At 28.3% G+C, this 12454-nt stretch overlaps 1 pseudogene; it reads right to left on the minus strand.

Moving 5' to 3' along the window:
- Positions 1 to 5701: 5701 nt before the first annotated feature.
- On the minus strand, positions 5702 to 6390 carry LOC111420347 (tubulin alpha-1 chain-like; annotated as a pseudogene).
- Positions 6391 to 12454: the final 6064 nt, after the last annotated feature.

Below are 12454 nucleotides of genomic sequence, written 5' to 3' on the forward strand. Positions count from 1 at the left end.
CTTTGGTTCAGTTCCATGTGTAATCCACTTTTGTAAGTAGTTCAGATGCATTTTGTACGAATCTTTATAACTTTTGTTGTCTCAATATTGTAGTTACCCTGAAGAAGGAAAAATAAAATTTCCGAAAGCTCGGTAAAGATAAAAGGAAGCCTTTTTCAATTATCTAGCTATTAGTTTATTACATTATCTTTCAGCAGAGGCAGCCTTGACTTTCGTAAGACTTGGTAGAAACGCTCTACGAACTGTAAAGGGACTCGTCACGGGTCACAATTTCTACACAAAATTCTGAAATAAATCAATATATTAGGTGGATCCAAATGTAACGTTTTTTTTCAACAAGACCATACCAATATTTGACCCACACCCTTCTCCATATCTAATCCGACATTTGGGAAATGCTCAGTTTAAACGTAAATTAACCTTACTCAAAATCTAATTTCTACACAAAATTCGAAAATAAATCAGTATATTATGTGAATCCGAACGTTTTTTTTTCAACAAGACCCTACCAATATTTGACCCACACCCATTTAACGTATTTCAACCGAAATATGCGTTGGAAAAAACCTGTTAATTCTTTTATAAATTTGGTGAAAATTATTTGATTTTGAATTTTATCAGAATAATGTTATATGATTGGCTGTAAAAAGAAGTAAACGATTGGTTATACCGTTGGTGATGCCGAGATATGTGGTTAGCATGGCCGATGACGTCACAAAACGTGACGTCACAGCGAAACCTTAAAGTGATTTTTCGGTAAGTTTGACACTTTTCCGACAATTTTTTTTATTTTTTAACTATTATTCACGCAATTTCACACCGGTTAAAAAAAGACGTCGATTTTTGACGGATCTTTAATTATGCCAAAAAGATTATATTAATATTTGATATTTATATAAAAAAAAATTATCAAAATAGAATAACTTATAAGGAAAACTTATCTCACGATGAAATGTAGTCCGTTGTGGAAGACCAATTAAAAGGTTAGGTTAGGGTAGCGACTTCAGCTGACTGTACCAGATTTTTCTTCGAACTACGATGCAAGGCGACCTTTGATACAGGACACTCAAGGTCAATCAGAAAATCCAACGAAGAGACTAATTAAAAAATAATCTCCAAAGAGAAAAAGTCCTTACGAAATCTCACGGCACCCCCTTCTGTCACAAGAAGTCTAGAGAATAAAATATACGAACATTAGACTTGTGTATTTTATAGAAAGAAAAACCTTACCAAAAGTTGTAATAGACGAAGCGTGACGTTAAGCCACAAATTCGAAAATATCGGTTCGATCAACGATCGAATAAGTAATCGGCCTTAATATATCCGTAAATCAACGAACCACGAGCTGAAGTTATACTAAATTTTCACTCAACTAACAATGTGACCAAACTAAGGCGTCATAGGGTTAAATCAAACACAACAGGTGCAATGACATAAGAGAGCGGAAATTGAAATTATTATTGAAAGATAAATGCATCGACGCACGAGTACAAGTCGACGAATCTTTATCAAAAAGAACACTTGACAACGAACAACAGATGTCGCGAACAACTCTAGCAAAAATTTAAAGAAAACCAAAAATAATGACTTTATACTCAATTACAAGATGAACTTGTAACATGCCCCCTCTACCTGAAAGAAGTTTACCCAGTAAACTTAAAAACTGAAAACCAAAACGTATCCAACCCAACAGTTGAAAAAGAAAACAACTCAAATTCAGACACCAACTACTTGATCCACCTCAGACCTTAGCCATCAAGCCATCAAGTCTTCGGCAAATCGGCCGGAAGGGAAAAGAAATAAAAATAAAAGAAAATAATAAACAATAGATAATAGTCATCAACACAGGTACCATCAACTTGCAAGCAATGATCACTTCAACCTCTGAGATCAGTAATCCAAAAATAAAAAAAAATAAAACTGGGGTAAAAGAAAGGAATAGGGTTACAGGAGTTTGAAAGTGCTATCCGGATTTATGTCATAGCTTACGTATACGCGACCGGGAAAGCGAAAAGTTACCATAGACAATAGGAAAGGGAAATAACACTATGGCTTACACAGATATAGGCAAGCAACACCCGACGCAGTCAGATACGTATTTCAAACTAAAATCTTTAACACAGAGATATTCTCGTGAGGCAAAGAGACTCCAAAACAAAAAAAATGACTTTAGCAGGATAACAAAACAAGGTGTAATGCTAAAGATTAGGAAAAGCAAGCGGAAAGGATTAGGAATACAAAGATAGGTAAGTTAGTGCTGAACCTACGACAAAACGATACCCTAAATACAAATTCGACTCGACGCTTGACTGGCGTCTATCGCTCTTACAATTCGACTATTAAAACCAACCCACAAACAAAAAAAATACATCAATTCGAACGCAAAACAAAAACCCCTTCAGTATATCGCTACCGGCGGCGAAAATATGACAGCTATTACCATCATAAAACAGAACAACAATGGCTAAACGCCCACAGTAATTTTTTTTGTGGTACTGGCTCAGAAAAATAGGGGAGGGCAATCATGTTAAACTAAGGGATGTACCACACCAACAGGGAAACAGTCAGACCAATACTATCCACAACATCTATCTATGGAATATCAAAAACAATCAAAGATGTAAGATGGTAAGGTATTAAACCGAAAATCATTAACGCAGAGGACGGCAGCGATATTATGAAGCCCTCAGCCGCAGGGCTAGATAAGGAAAAATGAAAAAAACATCGGAACTCAATATTCATAGCAACAATCACCGCCAACACTGACACGAACGAAATACGGCGATTAGAAAGATGAACATTAAACTCAACATCGGATACATCACTACTTCCAGATGAGTGTAGATCATTCAGGGAATTATTATCGGGCTTCAGATCTTTAGCATGATACATTCCTAGAGATTTACCACTTGCATCCATCAACTCATACGTCCAGGGAGACACTACAGATTTAATACGATAAGGACCCACGAACTTAGGAGCCGATTTAGCGTTAAAGTATTTGAAGCATCAGACAGTATAAAATTTCGTTTCCAAACAGAATCATTCACCTTATATTTCACCACGCGTTTCCTAAGACTATACCTATTTTGAGTACGAGTTATAGACTGTTTCTTTTTATTTAGGATGGTTTTCGGAAGAAGTTCATAAGAATCTGGTGATAGTTGGGTACTACTAGATCGGTCAGGATTGATAAAGGAATCCTCTTTTGAATCGATAGGGTTTTTAAATAGGTCACCATATAACACATGTTCTCTCCCACAGAGGGCAAAGAAAGGAGAACATCCTATACCATCGTGTTTCGCAGTTCTAATTGCACAAAAAATCTTCGCGAGATTAACATCCCAAAGACGCTGATTTTCTTTAACATAAGATGAAATCATTGTTTTTAATACCCTATTTATTCTTTCTGCAGGATTTGCTCTAGGATGATACTAGCCGTATAAAGAATAGTGGTTCTATACTGGTTGCATAGTTTAGTAAAGATTTTACTTCCAAATTGTGTACCATTGTCCGTGATAAGATACTGACGAGCACCGAACAGTAAGAAAATATTATTTTCCATAATTTCAACCACCTTATCTGCAGTGACACTACGTAAAGGAAAGAAACAGAAAAACTTAGTGAAGCAATCGGCAATCACCAAGATAAAACTATTGCCCTTAGAACATCTAGGCAAGGGACCAACGATATCACAACAAAGAACCTGCCATGGGTAAGAAGGAGTAGCACGAGGAGCATAGAAACCTGCTTAAGACTTCAAATTTATGAACACCGCAAACAGTACACCGTCTAACATGGAGACATCGGCACTGTGGTGCATTATTGTACGATGTTGTACAATATCATGTACGATATTTTTATTGAATTTTAAAAATTATTTTTATTCTACCACATTTTAGGTTGTTAATGGATAATTTATTTTTTTAATCTGTTTTTTGTAATTTATATAACAAATCATTTTATTAAAAACAACTTTTCATGGCACACTTTTTATTATTATTTTTTATCATTCATTCAAATTATTATAAACACACGTGTACGGTCCATTTTATCATTTTATTAAAATAACGATTCCCGCTGATGATGACTCAACCGCCAACTCACTCGCTAACTCACCAGCGAACCCAATCGCGAAGTCACCCACGAAACAAGCCGCTAACTCACCAGCGCACCCAATCACGAACTCATCCGTGAAATCAATCGCTAACTCACCAGCGATCCCACTCGCGAACTCACCCGCGAAAACAATCGCTAACTCACCAGCGAATTCAACCAATTCAACAATTAACCCAACAACCAATACAACAAGTAACCCAACGGTCGATTCAATATCAATCATCAATACATTAATGCAACAACTTGCTCAACAAATGATACAACTACCAATTAAATATCAACAATTAACCCCAAAACCACCACACCATATTCCTCTTTTTATTCATCTTTATAGGAGGGGAAGTGGCTGTAGCATGCTGTGCACACGACATGTAAAAAATCAAAATCGTGTTGCTAAACAAAATCAATTATTATTATTTTTTATCATTCATTCAAATTATTATAAACACACGTGTACGGTTCATTTCATCATTTTATTAAAATATTAATATTATTAAAGTATATATTTATTTATATTGTGGACCATATATACCTCCACAGGCACGAAGTGATGGCCAATAAAAGTATTGATTAATTAGAGCAACTGTTTTACTTACGTCGCAATGACCACTAGTTAGAAGATCATGGTTTTCGGAAATAACACGTTTTCTGGGACTTGGGTACGAGCATCCGCCAGTCTCCCAGAAGAGAGTTCGAAAGATCAGTATGTCTCACTCGTTTATAAACCAACTCACCCTGAACAAACCAAGAAGGACACTTCCAAGGAGCATTCGATATTTTCGACCGCAAATCAAGATACCAAGGATCCGAAATAGGAAGAGCGATAGTACTATTCGACGGCGCAACATTAACCGAATTCAAAGTAGGCACCGAACGAGAAAGTAGATCTGGCACAACATGATCCTTTCCTTTTTTGTGAGTGATGTATGTAAAATTATATTGCTGAAGCTTGATTGCCCACCGAGCCAAACGACCAGAGGGATTCTGAAGTCTATTCAACCACACGAGTGAATAGTGGTCCGTAACAACAATAAAATGAGAACCCTCGATACAAGGACGAAATTTTTCAATGGCCCACAATACAGCTAAACACTCTTTTTCAGTTGTAGAATAATTTCGCTCGGCTTTATTCAACGAACGACTAATATAGCTGATAACCTGTTCACCACCCTCAGCCTCCTGACTCAAGACCAAACCAACACTAAAATCAGAGGCATCAGTTTGGACAGAAAAAAGAAGATAAAAATCAGTACACGCGAGAATCGGACCTGAAATCAGTTGTTGCTTCAGTAAGGAAAACGATTTCTCACATTCGTAAGACCTCAAGAAAGGAGTACTTTTCTTAGTTAATTTAGTTAGGACTCTTCTAACTATACTAAAATTGTCGAAAAGTTTGGTATGAAACGTCTATACCAACCCGTCATTCCAACGAATCTACGTACTTCGCCTAAATTTTTAGGAGTCTGTAAATTAAGAATCGCTGAAACCTTATCCAGGTCAACCAACAATGCACTATTATTCACCACATAGCCCAGATATTTTAATTCAGGTCTACAGAAATGACATTTTTCCTTCTTGAGAGTCAAATTAGCACCAGCCAGGCGAACAAAGATCTCCGATAAAACCTCAATATGTTTTTCAAAAGTCGGTCTACATCTCCACGATACAACATGCAACAAGCCATGTAATTACCATGACGAGGATCGCATTTTACCATTTGATTGCCAGGTTGATAACAGGCATTAGTGACTTCACCTACAGAAAGCTGTTCATGGTAGGCTTTTTCTTTAGAAATAACAGGTGCATATGTAACAAGAGGGAAATGAATGTGAGGATATGGAACCAAATTTGTTTGGAATTCGGTAAGGTCGATATTGAGAGCACCATCGAAACGTAAAGAGCCGGTGATGGAAGAAACGATTTAGACGATCAAACGATTCAAGTTGGTGTATGAAGGGCGTTCGATATCCAAATTACGTCTGCAGATGTCATAGATGTCTTCATTATCGACCATAAAAGCACAATCGGAGTGTTCTAAAGTGGTATAGGTGGTTAAAATGGAATTGTATGGCTCAACGGTTGCTGTGGAAACCTGTGGAGCTGGATAGATCGCAAATTCCAGCTTTGATTTCTTTCCATATCAACAGACAAACGTTCCATGAGCAGGGATGTGAATCCAGAACCAGTTCCACCTCCAAACGAATGGAAAATTAAGAATGCTTGAAGACCGGTACAATGATCTGCCAATTTACGAACCTTGTCTAAAACCATATTTTGCCAGTAATAAGTTGTTGTGGGTGAAACAGTTTGAACATACAGACTGTTCCAGTTCTTACTTCATCTACAACTGTGGGTTCCAAAATTAAATTAATGAAATAAGAATAAAAGTTAATAAGTTTAAAAGTAAAATGAGAGCAAAGAAGTAAAATGGAAAACCACGAGGTCATGCTGTTTCCCACGTGTTTTTATTAATAAGTTAATTATGGATTTTCTTGAATATATTATTAATTTATTTTAAAATACAAATTGTAGCCACAAATTTATAAACAAATCTTGTTTAATAATTTAATTTTATTAAATGAAAATTTAACAGTTAAAGCCGGTAAAATGGTGGACGTAACTAACAATCGCTTTTTTCCAAAGCATGCTTTCAAATCATTTTACAAAACAAAAGCTTTAGTAAGAATTTCATTAATAAAAAGAATATCTTACCATTTTGCTTTAAAGGTTTAACTTATTAACATAGATATTAAAAATCATTAGCATCTACAAACATAGATATTAAAAATCATTAGAATCTACAAACACATACATTAAAAATCATTAGAATCAACTTAGATATTAAAAATCATTAAAACCAACATACATATCATAAAAATCATTAGAATCAACTCACTAAAAATCATTGCAATCAACACAGATATTAAAAATCACTAAAATCAACATAGATATTAAAAATCATTAGAATCAACTCAGATTTTAAAAATCATTAGAATCAACTTAGATATTAAAAATTATTAGAATCAACTTACATATTAAAAATCATTAGAATCAACTTAGATATTAAAAATCATTGGAATCAATTTAGATATTAAAAATCATTGGAATCAACATACATATTAAAAATCACTAAAATCAACGTAGATATTAAAAATCATTAGAATCAACTTACTTATTAACAATCATTAGAATCATCTTCGATATTAAAAATCATTAAAACCAACACACATATTAAAAATCATTAGAATCAACTTCCACATTAAAAATCATTAGAATCAACTCACTTACTAAAAATCATTGCAATCAACTCAGGTACTAAAAATCATTAGAATCAACATAGATATTAAAAATCATTAGAATCAACTCAGATTTTGAAAATCATTAGAATCAACTTAGATATTAACAATCATTAGAATCAACGTACATATTAAAAATCATTAGAATCAACTTAGATATTAAAAATCATTGGATTCAACTTGCATATTAAAAATCACTAAAATCAACTTAGATATTAAAAATCATTAGAATCAACTTACTTATTAACAATCATTAGAATCATCTTCGATATTAAAAATCATTAGAATCAACTTAGATATTAAAAATCATTAGAATCAACTTAGATATTAAAAATCACTAGAATCAACTTACTTATTAACAACCATTAGAATCAACTACGATATTAAAAATCATTAGAATCAACCTAGATAATAAAAATCATTAGAATCAACCTAGATATTAAAAATCATTAGAATCAACTTAGATATTAAAAATCATTAAAATCAACTTAGCTATTAATAATCATCAGATTCATCTTACATATTAAAAATCATTAGAATCAACTTAGATGTTAAAAATCATTAGAATCAACTTAGATATTAAAAATCATTTGAATCAACTTAGATAATAAAAATCATTAGAATCAACTTAGATATTAAAAATCATTTGAATCAACTTACATAATAAAAATCATTGGAATCAACTTAGATATTAAAAATCATTGGAATCAACTTAGATATTAAAAATCATTAGAATCAACTTTGATATTAAAAATCATTTGAATCAACTTAGATAATAAAAATCATTAGAATCAACTTAGATATTAAAAATCATTAGAATCAACTTAGATATTGAAAATCATTAGAATCAACTTAGATATTAAAAATCATTTGAATCAACTTAGATATTAAAAATCATTAGAATCAACTTAGATATTAAAAATCATTAGAATCAACTTAGATATTAAAAATCATTTGAATCAACTTAGATAATAAAAATCATTAGAACCAACTTAGATATTAAAAATCATTTGAATCAACTTAGATAATAAAAATCATTAGAATCAACTTAGATATTAAAAATCATTAGAATCAACTTTGATATTAAAAATCATTAGAATCGATTTAGATATTAAAAATCATTTGAATCAACTTACATAATAAAAATCATTGGAATCAACTTAGATATTAAAAATCATTAGAATCAACTTTGATATTAAAAATCATTTGAATCAACTTAGACAATAAAAATCATTAGAATCAACTTAGATATTAAAAATCATTAGAATCAAGTTACTTATTAACAATCATTAGAATCAACTTAGATATTAAAAATCATTAGAATCAACTTAGATATTAAAAATCATTAGAATCAACTTAGATATTAAAAATCATTTGAATCAACTTAGATAATAAAAATCATTAGAATCAACTTAGATATTAAAAATCATTAGAATCAACTTTGATATTAAAAATCATTAGAATCAATTTAGATATTAAAAATCATTAGAATCAACTTAGATATTAAAAATCATTAGAATCAACTTAGATATTAAAAATCATTAGAATCAACTTAGATATTAAAAATCATTTGAATCAACTTAGATATTAAAAATCATTTGAATCAACTTAGATAATAAAAATCATTAGAATCAACTTAGATATTAAAAATCATTAGAATCAAGTTACTTATTAACTATCATTAGAATCAACTTAGATATTAAAAATCATTAGAATCAACTTAGATATTAAAAATCATTAGAATCAACTTTGATATTAAAAATCATTAGAATCAACTTTGATATTAAAAATCATTTGAATCAACTTAGATAATAAAAATCATTAGAATCAACTTAGATATTAAAAATCATTAGAATCAAGTTACTTATTAACAATCATTAGAATCAACTTAGATATTAAAAATCATTTGAATCAACTTAGATAATAAAAATCATTAGAATCAACTTAGATATTAAAAATCATTAGAATCAACTTTGATATTAAAAATCATTAGAATCGATTTAGATATTAAAAATCATTTGAATCAACTTACATAATAAAAATCATTGGAATCAACTTAGATATTAAAAATCATTAGAATCAACTTAGATATTAAAAATCATTCGAATCAACTTAGATAATAAAAATCATTAGAATCAACTTACATATTAAAAATCATTAGAATCAACTTAGATATTAAAAATCATTAGAATCAACTTTGATATTAAAAATCATTTGAATCAACTTAGATATTAAAAATCATTAGAATCAACTTAGATATTAAAAATCATTTGAATCAACTTACATAATAAAAATCATTGGAATCAACTTAGATATTAAAAATCATTAGAATCAACTTTGATATTAAAAATCATTTGAATCAACTTAGATAATAAAAATCATTAGAATCAACTTAGATATTAAAAATCATTAGAATCAAGTTACTTATTAACAATCATTAGAATCAACTTAGATATTAAAAATCATTTGAATCAACTTAGATAATAAAAATCATTAGAATCAACTTAGATATTAAAAATCATTAGAATCAACTTTGATATTAAAAATCATTAGAATCGATTTAGATATTAAAAATCATTTGAATCAACTTACATAATAAAAATCATTGGAATCAACTTAGATATTAAAAATCATTAGAATCAACTTTGATATTAAAAATCATTTGAATCAACTTAGATAATAAAAATCATTAGAATCAACTTAGATATTAAAAATCATTAGAATCAACTTAGATATTAAAAATCATTAGAATCAACTTAGATATTAAAAATCATTTGAATCAACTTAGATAATAAAAATCATTAGAATCAACTTAGATATTAAAAATCATTTGAATCAACTTAGATAATAAAAATCATTAGAATCAACTTAGATATTAAAAATCATTAGAATCAACTTAGATATTAAAAATCATTAGAATCAACTTAGATATTAAAAATCATTTGAATCAACTTAGATAATAAAAATCATTAGAATCAACTTAGATATTAAAAATCATTTGAATCAGCTTAGATAATAAAAATCATTAGAATCAACTTAGATATTAAAAATCATTAGAATCAACTTTGATATTAAAAATCATTAGAATCAACTTATACATTAAAAATCATTAGAATCAACTTAGATATTAAAAATCATTAGAATCAACTTTGATATTAAAAATCATTAGAATCGATTTAGATATTAAAAATCATTTGAATCAACTTACATAATAAAAATCATTGGAATCAACTTAGATATTAAAAATCATTAGAATCAACTTAGATATTAAAAATCATTTGAATCAACTTACATAATAAAAATCATTGGAATCAACTTAGATATTAAAAATCATTAGAATCAACTTTGATATTAAAAATCATTTGAATCAACTTAGATAATAAAAATCATTAGAATCAACTTAGATATTAAAAATCATTAGAATCAACTTAGATATTAAAAATCATTAGAATCAACTTAGATATTAAAAATCATTAGAATCAACTTAGATATTAAAAATCATTTGAATCAACTTAGATAATAAAAATCATTAGAATCAACTTAGATATTAAAAATCATTTGAATCAACTTAGATAATAAAAATCATTAGAATCAACTTAGATATTAAAAATCATTAGAATCAACTTAGATATTAAAAATCATTAGAATCAACTTAGATATTAAAAATCATTTGAATCAACTTAGATAATAAAAATCATTAGAATCAACTTAGATATTAAAAATCATTAGAATCAACTTAGATATTAAAAATCATTTGAATCAACTTAGATATTAAAAATCATTTGAATCAACTTAGATAATAAAAATCATTAGAATCAACTTAGATATTAAAAATCATTAGAATCAAGTTACTTATTAACTATCATTAGAATCAACTTTGATATTAAAAATCATTAGAATCAACTTATACATTAAAAATCATTAGAATCAACTTAGATATTAAAAATCATTAGAATCAACTTAGATATTAAAAATCATTAGAATCAACTTAGATATTAAAAATCATTCGAATCAACTTAGATAATAAAAATCATTAGAATCAACTTACATATTAAAAATTATTAGAATCAACTTAGATATTAAAAATCATTAGAATCAACTTAGATAATAAAAATCATTAGAATCAACTTAGATATTAAAAATCATTAGAATCAACTTAGATATTAAAAATCATTAGAATCAACTTAGATATTAAAAATCATTTGAATCAACTTAGATAATAAAAATCATTAGAATCAACTTAGATATTAAAAATCATTAGAATCAAGTTACTTATTAACAATCATTAGAATCAACTTAGATATTAAAAATCATTTGAATCAACTTAGATAATAAAAATCATTAGAATCAACTTACATATTAAAAATCATTAGAATCAACTTTGATATTCAAAATCATTTGAATCAACTTAGATATTAAAAATCATTAGAATCAACTTAGATATTAAAAATCATTAGAATCAACTTAGATATTAAAAATCATTAGAATCAACTTAGATAATAAAAATCATTTGAATCAAGTTAGATAATAAAAATCATTAGAATCAACTTAGATATTAAAAATCATTAGAATCAAGTTACTTATTAACTATCATTAGAATCAACTTAGATATTAAAAATCATTAGAATCAACTTAGATATTAAAAATCATTAGAATCAACTTAGATATTAAAAATCATTAGAATCAACTTTGATATTAAAAATCATTTGAATCAACTTAGATAATAAAAATCATTAGAATCAACTTAGATATTAAAAATCATTAGAATCAACTTAGATATTAAAAATCATTAGAATCAACTTAGATATTAAAAATCATTTGAATCAACTTAGATAATAAAAATCATTAGAATCAACTTAGATATTAAAAATCATTTGAATCAACTTAGATAATAAAAATCATTAGAATCAACTTAGATATTAAAAATCATTAGAATCAACTTAGATATTAAAAATCATTAGAATCAACTTTGATATTAAAAATCATTTGAATCAACTTAGATAATAAAAATCATTAGAATCAACTTTGATATTAAAAAT

Source organism: Onthophagus taurus, chromosome 10 (genome assembly GCF_036711975.1).
Source record: "Onthophagus taurus isolate NC chromosome 10, IU_Otau_3.0, whole genome shotgun sequence".
Classification (NCBI taxonomy): Eukaryota; Metazoa; Arthropoda; class Insecta; order Coleoptera; family Scarabaeidae; genus Onthophagus; species Onthophagus taurus.